Below are 12,380 nucleotides of genomic sequence, written 5' to 3'. Positions count from 1 at the left end.
TAGCCATTTATACAGTTGTACAATTCCATATTAAGTAAAGTAACTGATTTTTTTCTAGACCTATATATGGATACCAGATAATCAATTCAACAAACATTTTAATATTCCCTCTATATCTCAGGAGCACTGTCCTCAGTAAAGGGAATATAAAGACAAAATTTAAAACCCAGTTACTGGGTTCCAGGAGTTTACATTTGACAACTAAAGATGGAACAGTCTTCTATTGGATTGAATAAGTATAAAATGGCATGTAAGTTTTCTGTAAAAAAACCCAAAAATCTCTTTTTGATACAAGATTCTTTCCAATAACCCAAGCCCTTTACGAAACTTGCCTTCCACCCAAATAATAAGATATTTATCATTAACATAAAGATGTCTCCTTTAACTTTGACACTATAGTACCAACTCTGACTATTGAATTTGAGCAGAGTTTTATTGCCTCTCTAAAAAAATAATAAACTGGACCTTCAATTTCATAGATGTAATGAGCTTCTAGTAATGACTTTCCTCTTGTAAATCAGCAGCTTCTTGTAATATATTGTCTTGCAGTTGTCTTGGGGAAGTGAAAAGTTGAGTGATTTACTCAAGGCAACACTGCCAATATGTAGTCCGCTGGACTTTAAATCAAAGTCTTTTTGACAATGTGCCATTTGGGCACATCTCTATGCCTGTCTATGTTGACTTTACTTACACCATTGTAGTACTGTGTATCTGGCATCACTTCATGCCAATTCTCATATTTCTCTGAATTCTTCATATTCATTATGGTATAATGAGAGTCCATTAGATTCATATGTCATAATTAGTTCAGTCTGTTGCCTGATCATTGGGCATAGGTTTTGTTTACAGATTTGGGTTATCATGAATAACATACTTTACAATTTTTTTGTGCACATGGATCTTTGCTTGTCATTGATAATCCCCATGGGATATAGTCCCAGGAATGGAATTTCTGGGTCACATGATATGAATTAATAACTTTTTGCACATTAGAATATTAGTTTTATGAGAACATGGTCTAAATCTATTCTTAAGCAGGAACAACTGGTAGATGTGTTCTAGCAGACAGTGCATTGTAGGAGAAAGCATGCTGTATCTGGAGCCAGAGGACCTGGCTTTAAATGTTTTCTCTGGCCTTTGTGATTTGAACAAATGACATCCTCTCTGGATCTTGATTTACTCATCTTTAAAGTGGAGAAATTAGACACAACAACGTCAAATCTCCCTATCTGCTTGGAATCTATACTCATATGATCCTAACATATAGGGGATAGGAAGATAGGGGAAGGAAAAACCAATAAATACTCCTGGTTATAATATAATTCCCTACAAGACTTTTGGAAAATATTTAGAATCTTTAGGGTAGTTAAATTGATAGAAACCAATTAATGACAGGGTCCCTTGGAGTCACCTGAGTAACCAGAGAAAATAAAATGAGGATCTCATCAGTGTGGTGCTGCCACTGATATTAGTAGCATACTGATACCATACCTTTGTCCCTGTCCTCTACTTTTTCTTTTCTTTGCAAAAAATTATGAATTTATTTATTTTATTCAACATTAATTTCTGCAAGATTTTGAGTTCCAAATTTTCTCCTGATCTCTCCCCTACCCCTCATCACAAGATGGCTTGCATTCTGATTACTCCTTTCCCCAATCTGCCCTCTATAACCCCATTACCCCTCATGTCCCCCTCCCCCTCACTTTCTTCTAGGGCAAGATACATACCTATACCCCATTGCTTATACATCTTATTTCCCAGTTGCATGTAAAGAACAAATTTTAACATTTGTTTTTAAAACTTTAAGTCCCAAATTCTTTCCCTTCTTCCCTCCTCACCCACATTCATTGATAAGAGAAGCAATTCAACATAGGTTATACATGGGTAGTTGTGCAAAACACTTCCATAATAGTCATGTTGTGAAAGACTAACTATATTTTGCTCCATCCCATTTCATCCTCCCATTTATTCTATTGTCTCCTTTGACTCTTTGCTTCTGACTACTCCCTGTCACAATTTGTCCTCTCTTCAATCATCCCTCCCTCTTATCCCTTTTCCCCCTACTTTACTGTAGGGCAAGATATCCAATTGTCCTTCCTTAAGCCAAATCCAGTGAGAGTAAGGTTCACTCATTCCCTTTCACCTCCCCTCTCTTCCCCTCCATTGTAAAAGCTTTTTCTTATTTCTTTTGTGTGAGATAATTTACTCCATTCTATCCCTCCCTTTTTTCTCCCAATATTTTCCTCTCTCACCTCTTAATTTTATTTTTTAGATATCATCCCTTCATATTCAACTCACCCTGTGACATCTCTCTCTTTCTCTCTCTCTGTCTCTGTCTCTCTGTCTCTGTCTCTGTCTCTGTCTCTCTCTCTCTCTCTCTCTTTATCTATCTATATTCCCTCCAACTACCCTAATACTGAGAATGGTCTCATGAGTTACAAATGTTATCTTTCCGTGTAGGAATGTAAACAGTTCAACTTTAATAAGTCCCTTATGATTTCTCTTTCCTGTTTACCTTTTCATGCTTCTCTTGATTCTTGTGTTTGAAAGTCAAATTTTCTATTCAGTTCTGGTCTTTTCAGCAAGAATGCTTGAAAGTCTTCCATTTTCCATGTTTCCCCCTGAAGTATTATACTCAGTTTTTCTGGGTAGGTGACTCTTAGTTTTAATCCTAGCTCCTTTGACCTCTGGAATATCATATTCCAAGCCCTCTAATCTTTTAAGGTAGAAGCTGCTAGATCTTGTATTATTCTGATTGTGATTCCACAATACTCACATTGTTTCTTTCTGGCTGCTTGCAATATTTTCTCCTTGACCTAGGAACTCAGAAATTTGGCTACCACATTCCTAGAAGTTTTATTTTTGGAATCTCTTTCAAGAGGTGATTGGTGGATTCTTTCAAGCTTTATTTTACCCTCTGGTTCTAGAATATTATGGTAGTTTCTTGATAATTTCTTGAAAGATGATGTCTTGAAAGGTGATGTCTAGGCTCTTATTTTGAACATGGCTTTCAAGTAGTCCAATAAGTTTTATATTTTCTCTGCTGGGTCTATTTTCCAGTTCAGTGGTTTTTCCAGTGAGATATTTCACATTGTCTTCTATTTTTTCATTCTTTTGGTTCTGTTTTATAATTTCTTGATTTCTCATAAGGTCATTAGCTTCCACTTGCTCCATTCTAATTTTTAAGGAATTATCTTCTTCAGTGAGGTTTTGGACCTCCTTTTCCATTTGGCCAATTCTGTTTTTTAAGGCATTTTTCTCTTCATTAGCTTTTTAGGCCTCTTTTGCCATTTGAATTAATCTATTTTTAAGGTGTTATTTTCTTCACCATTTTTGGGATCTCCTTTAGCAAGCTTTTGACTCATTTTTCATGATTTTATTGCTTCACTTTCATTTCTCTTCCCAATTTTTCCTCTACTTCTCTTACTTCATTTTCAAAATCCTTTTTGAACTCTTCCATGGCCTGAGACCAATTCATATTTTTCTTAGAGGCTTTGGGTGTAGGGGCTTTGACTTTGTTGTCTTCTTCTTGTTCTATGTTTTGATCTCCTTTGTCACTGTAATCAGCTACAGTCTGAGCTTTTTAACACTGTCTGCTCATTTCCCAGCCAAATACTTGACTTTCTAACTCTTTTTCAAGGTATGACTCTGCTTCCAGCAGGCAAGGGGCAGTGTATCATTCCAAACTTCAGGAGTTTTGTGCAGCTGTTTTCAGAGCTATCTCTAGGGCGCTGGTTCTTCTAAGGTGGTATGATCAAAGTTAGAGGTGTTTACTCCTTTCCTGGCCTGTTCTCTGGCCACAAGCACTCTTTTCTGCCTTGGAATGGTGAGGAGGATTCCCTTTCCACTGTACCACAAGTTCCACTATGCCAGAACTCCTCTTTATTCCAGGACTGCGACCCTGATCCAAGCAGGGCAAAGCTAGAGAATCCTACCTCAGTGCCAACAAAGAGATCCCTGAAATTGCTCTCTGATCAATTACTTGATACTCACATCATCTGTAGCCCAGGAGCTCTGGAAGCAGCCACTATTGCTGCTGCTGTCACTGCTGCTATCACCTCCACTGACCTAGGACTGAGGCTCAACCATGCCCTTCCCCTACTCCGGTCTGACAGAGTTTTCCCACTGTCCTTCTATGCTGTCTTTGGCATTTGTGGAAACCGTTACAGCTGCCAGTGATTCAGTTCCCTGAGGCCTGCTCCAGTTCTGTATATACCAGTATGGCCCAAGCTGGTCTTCACTTCATTCCCAGTCTGCTGTGATGGACCCTTCCTGTCAACCTTCCAGGCTGTCTTGGGCTGGAGACTTGTTTCACTCTGTCATTTTGTGGGGTTTGCAGTTCTAGAATTTATTTACAGTCATTTTTTATAGGGATTTGGAAGGATTTGGGGGAGAGCTCAAGCAAGTCTGTGCTTTTACTCAGCCGTCTTGACTTGACCCCTCTCCTCTACTCTTTCAAGTCTTATGCCAGGAAAGAAAAGTGATATTTGGTAAACACTTGCCTAAGGTATGTCCACTGACTGAGACATCAAAGCATTCAGTTCAACTTTCGGTGGTTTCCTGATCTATCTGTAACTCATTATTGACAATATTCACCCAATAATAATCATCCAAGTTCCTTGAACTACTCAATAATAATAACAAAAATGACAATAAAAAGTGGCTAGCATTTAAGTAGCATTCTAAGGTTTTTACAAAATGCTTTACAAATATTATCTCATTTGATCCTCACAACAACCCTGGGAGGCAGGTGTTATTGTGATCTCTATTTTACTGATGAGGAGTCTGAGGAAGACAGAGGTTAAGTGACTTACCTAGGGTCACATAGCTAGTATCATGGGCAGGATTCAAACTTAAGTCTTCCCAGTTCCAGGTCCAATCCTCTATCCACTCTGCCACTTACTAGTCAAATTAATACTGACAATTCCAGAACATGTCAGTCTGATGGATTACTTTTGCTATACAGAAAATAAACACTAAAGAAGTTCTAGATGGAAGAGACTGATGCGGAATGGATATCTAAGAACACTTCATGGAAGAGGTGGGGTGGGACAGTCACAAAATACGAAGAGTTGGAAAAGACCTCAGGGACCATTTGGTCCAACCTTTGCACAAAATAGAGGCTAATCTTGGAGGAAGAATAGGAAGGCATAGGCTGCATAGTAGAAGTTTGAATGCTGCCTCAGATTTCACTGTGGGCAAGTCATCTAATCTCTCAGTGTCTCAGTTTCCTAATCTATAAAATGTGGATAATAATACTTGCAAAACCCATTGTATAGCAATTGTTGTGAGGAAAACATCATAAAGCATGAGTGAAAGACTCCTAAAGGCAACAACAGAAGATTCTATTCAAGTGATGCCATTTACATGAGGCCTTTGCTAATTAATCCTTCCAGTTGACAGTGATCTCCCACTTCATAATAATTACTTTGCATCCAATGAATGAATGAATTAAATCATTACCTAGTCAATCAATAAGCTAGCATATTCTTAACTATGTACATTTTGTATCATCTGACAGAATGTAAGTTTGTTGAGGGCAGGGACTGTTTCATTTTTGTCCTCACAGTGCTTGGTGTAAAGCAGGTGCTGACTAAATGCTTATCAATTGAATGACTGACTACATAGATATAGTAGGGCCAGTAGGGCAGCTAGGAGGCACAGTGGACAGAAGTCAGGGAGACATCTTCTTGAGTTCAAATCCAGCCTCAGATACTTACTAGCTATATAACCTTGGGCAAGTCACTTAACCCTGTTTACCTCAGTCTTCTCATCTGTTAAATGACCTGGAGAAGGAAATGGCAAATCACTTCAGTGTCTTTGCCAAAAAATCTCCAAATAGGTTCACTAACAGTCAGGCACCACTGAAAAAAAGGACTAAACAAAAAGTGGGGTCAGTTCATCAAGGAAAGCATCATGCAGAAAGAAAGAAACTAAGAATTATATGGAACCTGATTAGTCTCTAATTAGTCTTCTGTCCTTAGGGAAATCACAATGTCTTTTTGCTAAAGTTTCTTCATCTGCAAAAATGACATAATTGGATTAGATGATCTCAAACGTCCCTATCAGTTCCAAATTAGAGCAAATGAATTTAATCCGGTAAGTAAGTCGTTTGTCAGTTAAAGAGCAGGGCGATAACATGATTAAAGATATTTTTATGAAGATTAATATGGCAGAGAGTCTGGATTGGAGAAGGGAGAACTTTAACTCAGAAAAGAAACCAGGAGTCAGCTGTAGAGCTTGGTGACTGAATGTGAACAGCAGAAGAAAGAATATAGTGAAAGATGACTCCAACATTTCCAAAACTCAATCTAAGTCTCTGTACTAAAAGACAAAAGTCTGTTACTTCACACTGGCTCTCTTAAGTTAAAAATGCAAAAGAATCTCAAGAAGAGAAATAACACTATTGATTAGGCTACATAGGTTGCTATTTTTCCACAGGACCAAAATGAAAATTAGAGCGGAAGAAAAAAGATGAGATGCTGGTCAAAGGCATTGCTTATCTAGCCATAGAAATGAAAGAGCCAAAAGGAAAAAGCATATCATGTGACTGGTGAGAGTTCTAGGAGTGGAAGAAATGTATTGACCTGGGGCAAGTACCTCAGTGGTACCTAATTTCTTCATTTTTCAAAAGGAGAGTGTCAGACTGAATGATAAAATCTCTTCCAGATCTAAATCTAAGACCTGATTTAGGAAGAATGGCATTTTGTCTCATTCTCCAAAAATGTGTGAAAGAGACCTAAGAAATTTGCCCACTTTCTCAACTGCAATAACAACATAGTGTAGTAGTAAGATTATTTGATTTGGCATCAGAAATCTGGGCTTAAATTCTCAGTATGTTAGACTCAGTAGATAGAGCATTGGGCCTGGAGTCAGGAAGACCTGAGCTCAAATTCAGCCTCAGATACTTAAGTGGTATATCCTTAGGCAAGTCACTTAACCTCTGCCTAAAGGCAGCTAAGTGAAACAGGGGATAAATAGATGGGCCTGGAGTCAGAAAGTTGTTGTTATTGTTTTTCAGTCCTGTTTGACTCTTCATGACCCCATTTGGAGTTTTCTTGGCAAAGACAATGGAATGGTTAACCATTTTCTTCTCCAACTTATTTTATAAATGAGGAAATTGAGGTAAACAGGGTTAAGTGACCTACCCAGGGTCACAAAGCTAATAAATATCTGAAGCCAGATTTGAACTCAGGAAAATTACAGCACTCTGAGTTCACTTCTGTGCATTCTGTCAAAAGAAGAGAGGGTAATGTGAGAGAGTGAAAGACCACTTCCTTTTATAGTCAGGATCTGAGTTCAGATTCTACTTCTGTCATTTACTATACATACATATATATATATATGTATATATGTATATATATATATACATATATATATATATATATGGACTTAGGAAAATCACTAAGTTTCTCTGGGCTGCAGATATATCTGTAAAATAAATGGATTGAAAAAAATAGTTTCTAAAGTCTCATCTATGGATGGAAAATCTATGATTTTATGATGCCAAATACCTATGAGTAGATTGCTTAGAACATAGCTTGATTAGAAGGTATGCCATATTACTCACATTCTTGATAGTCTAACTATTGTTTTGATCCCAGGCCATCTCCAGTCTTGACTTTGCCCTACCATTGGACTTGTTTGACACTGGAGGAGAGAGTGAGGCTGATGACTTTGAGCAACCTTGCCTCACTTAAAACCAATTCATATGCAAGTCAAGACACCACCCTCCTGATGCCATTGGTCTTCTTCAAGGAAGGACCAACAAGAGCAATTAATTTAGAGTGATTTTAGCTAGTTTCTATTTTCATGTTTAAGGTAGAAATAGTGTGAATGGGAGGAACATTAGTAACTTTTTTTCTTGTTTTGTTTTGTTTTCTCACACTTATTATTTCATTCTTCAAGGGAACTGCCAGTGAAGAAACTCCCTCCACCAATGCAGTTTAATAATTTATAGTCATAGAGAACTGACCAAGGTACCAAGAGGTTAAGTGAATTACCAGTGCTCACAAAGCTAGTAGATGTCAGATTGGAGACTTGATCCTAGGTCTTTCTGATTTCAAGACCAGCCTTTCATACACATATTATGCTGACTCTTCACTTTCTGAGTAGTTTCAAAATTCAAAACCCTTTCTCTTTGCATGAGCAACATGGTGTGCTAATTTCCATTTATATAATAAGGCATACCATTTTTTTTCTCCTTTTGAAAAGCATTAAGTATTTGCAGTGGGCAGGACTAGGAAAGCTGTTCTGCCACTTGCCTGTCTCAGTATTCTCCAGCAGATTTCAGTGAATTTTATAAAGAGGTAAGACTGACAAGGCTTCCATGCAAGGATTGCCAAAGCAGCAGACTGCTTAGCTTTTTTAATGACCCTCAGGTCAGGAGGATGGATAAAGTGGGTATATATTCAGTGGGTGAAGAATCATTATTTCAATAATAATTAAAATAATAATAGCTAGTATTTATATAGCACCTACTATGTGCCAGGCATTATGCTAAGCACAACCCTGGGAAATTGCTGTTGTTCAGTCATTTTAGTCATGTCCAGCTGTTCGTGACCTGATTTACCTAGTTTACCATTTTCTTCTCCAAGCTCATTTTACAGATGAGGAACTAAAGCAAACAGGGTTCAGTGACCTGCCCAGGGTCACAGAGCTAGTAAGTATCTGAGGCTGAGGTCAGGAAAATGAGTGTTCCTGACTCCAGGCCTAGAACTCTATCCACCTGGCTGCCTATATATTGATGCCCCATGGCCAACAAATATAGAAACCCTCAATAAAACATCACACTATTCAAGGAGGCATGGTAGAGGATGGACATCCGGTGAGGCCTCACCTGTGCCCTCTCTGTAGAGCTTCCTTCCAGAGCCCTGTTATCAAGGGCTTATATGCTGGTGTTGTTGCTCAGTCATGTCCAACTTTTTGTGACCCCATTTGAGGTTTTCTTGGCAAAGACACTGGAGTGGTTCGTCATTTCCTTCTCCAGCTCATTTTATAGATGAGGAAACTGAGGCAAACATAGGTTGCTATATCTAGCCAGTCCCAGACTTCCAATCATGCTTCTCCCAGACCATCTACCACAAGGACATAGAGGCATCTGTCCTGCCTTTTTCATCTCTGACTCTGAACAATAATCAGATCCATGCTACCATTTACTTCCATAAAGAATGTGTCAACAGCCTACTCTTTGACTCTCTGGCAACTGTGGAATACTATCATCTGAGAAGGAGCAAGAATAAAGTAGCGGTAAAGTATGTTGCCCTTCTGTCTGGGGCTCCCTGGAACTCTCAGATAATTTATAGCCAGCTTCTGACTGCCTTCATTAACATCTTTCACACTTTATGGCTGTGAGGGGTAAGGGAGGGTGAAAACTGCCTAAGACCTAGGAGTTGGTCAGTCAACAAACATTTATTAAGTGCTTATTATGTGCCAGGTCCTGCGCTAAGTGCTGAGGATACAAAGGAAGACAAAAACACTGAAGAGTTATGGAGGAAAAGAAAAGTTGGCATGAAATACTTATAAGGGAAAAGAATGCCCCTTTTCTGCCTCTTCCTATTCTCACAGCTTTGGAGAGGTGAGTTATCAAATCCGCAGGAAGAAAAAACCTCTCCTTTTTCTTTTTTTAGTTGCTGCTTGCCTGGAAATTAGACCTGATGCTACTTTATCCAACTGCAATGAAAACCAACTAATCAAAGAAAAATGGATATGTCTTATTGGTCCATCAATTATTCCTTCAATCCACACTTTGGAAAGCACTCAGATTGCTGTCAGGCCTCTCTCAAACCAATAAGAGCACATTAATAAACTGCTTGAGAACAAAGACCAAGGGTTATGTCCTTTATTTACTCTGTAAAGTGATAGTCACTATGTGGGTGATGAACAAATTCTAACCTGATAGCTGAAAGGTTCCATCTGGCAACTGCTCTGGGGAGAGAAAGATCCCATCACCTTTCCTTGTCATTTTCTACTTTGGAAATAACTAAAAAGGTTCTGGATTGTCCCCATCTCCACCCCACACACACTCTTCTGTTATTCCCATTCAAGATGAATGAAGTAGTAGTAAAAACAAAACCAGGGATCACTTAAATAAAAAACCCCATGAGAATAGGGATATTGTCCCTTCTGTTATGGGGCAGTGAGGTGTATTAGCTAAAAAGCTGGCCTGAAAAGCCAGGAATACTTGACTTCCATTCTTTTTTCTGGCATACATCCTGGCTTGTGATTTTGGAGAAATCCTCTCATCTCTCCATGCTCCAGGCAACTCTCTAAGATGATAAATAAATTGCAGAGAAGGTGCCAGTTTTCTCACTGGTAAAGGAAATTTCCTCATCTAAAAGTTCCCTATCTCATGAAAGACACAGCTCTAGTCCCTACGATGGTATGGAGGAAAGTAAGGCAACTTCCTTAGGGCTTAGGTTGCTAGGTAGGATCACGCTTGTTATTTTTACAGTTGTTTGTTCTGATAAGAAAGCATGGCGTGAAGTTGATACGTAAGACAGATGGAATATTTTCACATTAACTCAATAACAATAATAATTAAAACTGACATTTACATAGGGTAATTAAGGTTGGCATTTCTTTATTAAGGTTTGCAAAGCACTTTATTTTATTTGGTCTTCACAAAGCTGCCACTGGGGGATGCTTACTATCCCCATTTTACAGATGAGGAGACTGAGGCTATGTGAGTTACTCAGGGTCACACAGCTTCCAGGTCTTTCTGACTCCAATTCCAATGTCCTAGTCAGGACACCACTTTATGACAATGTCTCCATCCTCAATAATCTGACCAATCTAAACAGATAAGATGTGGACGGAACATTCCATGATGTTGCCAACTATACGTGCTATGCTTTCTGTTTGGGGTACCACAAATAGGACTTTTTAATGATCATTTCTCTGTCTCCTTATAGTATGGTTGCCCAACCTCATTTTCTAAAGCTAAAAAAGGTGAATTAGTTTTATTGAAAAATAATATTGGAACTTTATTGCTAAGCTTTGTAAAGAACATCACATGTGTTATCTCATTGAAACCTCTTTCATAGTAGAGACTACAGATAGACTTCTCCACTTCTCAAGATAAAGAAACTTGAGGTCTAGACTTAGGTGACTTGTCTATAGCCACAAAGTAAGTGGAAGAGGAAGGATCTGAATCCAAGTAACTCTTGAGCACAAGTCCCTCTTACTTTTCACTACACCATGCCCCTGGAATTTCTATAGAGAGTTAATATTTCATTGAAAAATCATAATTTCTGATTTTTAAATTTATATCTGTGATTATTTAAAATAATTTTTGAAAATGTGCAGAATAACCAGAATAATATTTTTAAGTGGATAAAATAAAATACAAAGAATTACAAAGGAAACTAATGATATTAAAATAAATTATTTTTTCCCATTTGTTCTGGTCATTTCCCCCAGTTGTTTAGGTTCCATTCTGGAGCAAAATAAAATGCTTCCAAGTCAACAGTTAACATAAAGACATTTACTTAGCCATAGCAAGAGAATGGTATTTGACAAGAATAAACATTGAGGGTATCAAGCTGATTCACCCAAGTGGAGTTCTTTTGCAAGATAGATCTCTGACAGCCAGCCCTGACTCAAGTTCTTGAGGCTGCTTTGTACTCTCAGGAGATGAAGAAATGACCTTAAATCTTCGCTTTCTCTCCTGAGCCATTTATGAAAGTCTCAATTCCTTTTAAGGAAAAACTAATTTAATCTGTGAGGGGAGAGACCAAGTTCACAGCCTGCACCCCTCATTTTCCCCCTCCCCCGAAATATAGCCCTAGTACCCTGTTCTAGGTTGAGACAAAGGCAAATCATGGAACATTCTGTCCAGGAGGCCAGAAAAGTTGTATAACCTTGGCATCTAGTAGTGTCATGATTTAGGGACAGTGATGACCAACCTTGACAGATGCTAAGGATGTCAGTGACACAGTTCTGAACTACCATTCATTCATATGAAAGAATAAAATAAAACATTTATTAAATACTTTGTGTTAGGTACTGTGCATTGTGCTTGGGATACACATACAAAAGCAAGCCAGGTCTTGCCCTCAAGGAGTTTACATGCTAATAGAGGGAGACAACACATATAGAGAAGTGGTGGTGAGGTATGGGAGTTTGGTCTGAGGAGTCTCTGGGATGGCGAATGGAAACATAGGGAAGTTAATTGGCTCACCATGTTAAAAAGTAATGGAAGGATTGATTTCCTTTACTTTCAGAGCTAGAGGTAGAAAGGGGTAGTCATGGGACCTTGGATGGGAAGGGTGGGGTAAAGGGGCAGGATGTGTGTGACAGTAGGACAGATGGCAAGATTCCTACTTCTGCAGATGCCTGGATGGACTGTGAAGCATGAGCTGCTTTGCAGATGACTAAAT

At 38.5% G+C, this 12,380-nt stretch overlaps 1 protein-coding gene across 1 annotated transcript in view; it reads right to left on the bottom strand.

Moving 5' to 3' along the window:
• SV2C (synaptic vesicle glycoprotein 2C) overlaps positions 1-12,380 on the bottom strand; it is a 285,651-nt gene that overhangs the window by 160,748 nt on the left and 112,523 nt on the right. The gene's annotated exons all lie outside the window — the stretch shown is intronic.

The sequence above is a fragment of the Notamacropus eugenii genome, chromosome 4 (genome assembly GCF_028372415.1).
Source record: "Notamacropus eugenii isolate mMacEug1 chromosome 4, mMacEug1.pri_v2, whole genome shotgun sequence".
NCBI lineage: Eukaryota > Metazoa > Chordata > Mammalia > Diprotodontia > Macropodidae > Notamacropus > Notamacropus eugenii.
Note: the sequence above shows the minus strand (reverse complement) of the source record. Positions and strands in the feature narration are given on the sequence as shown.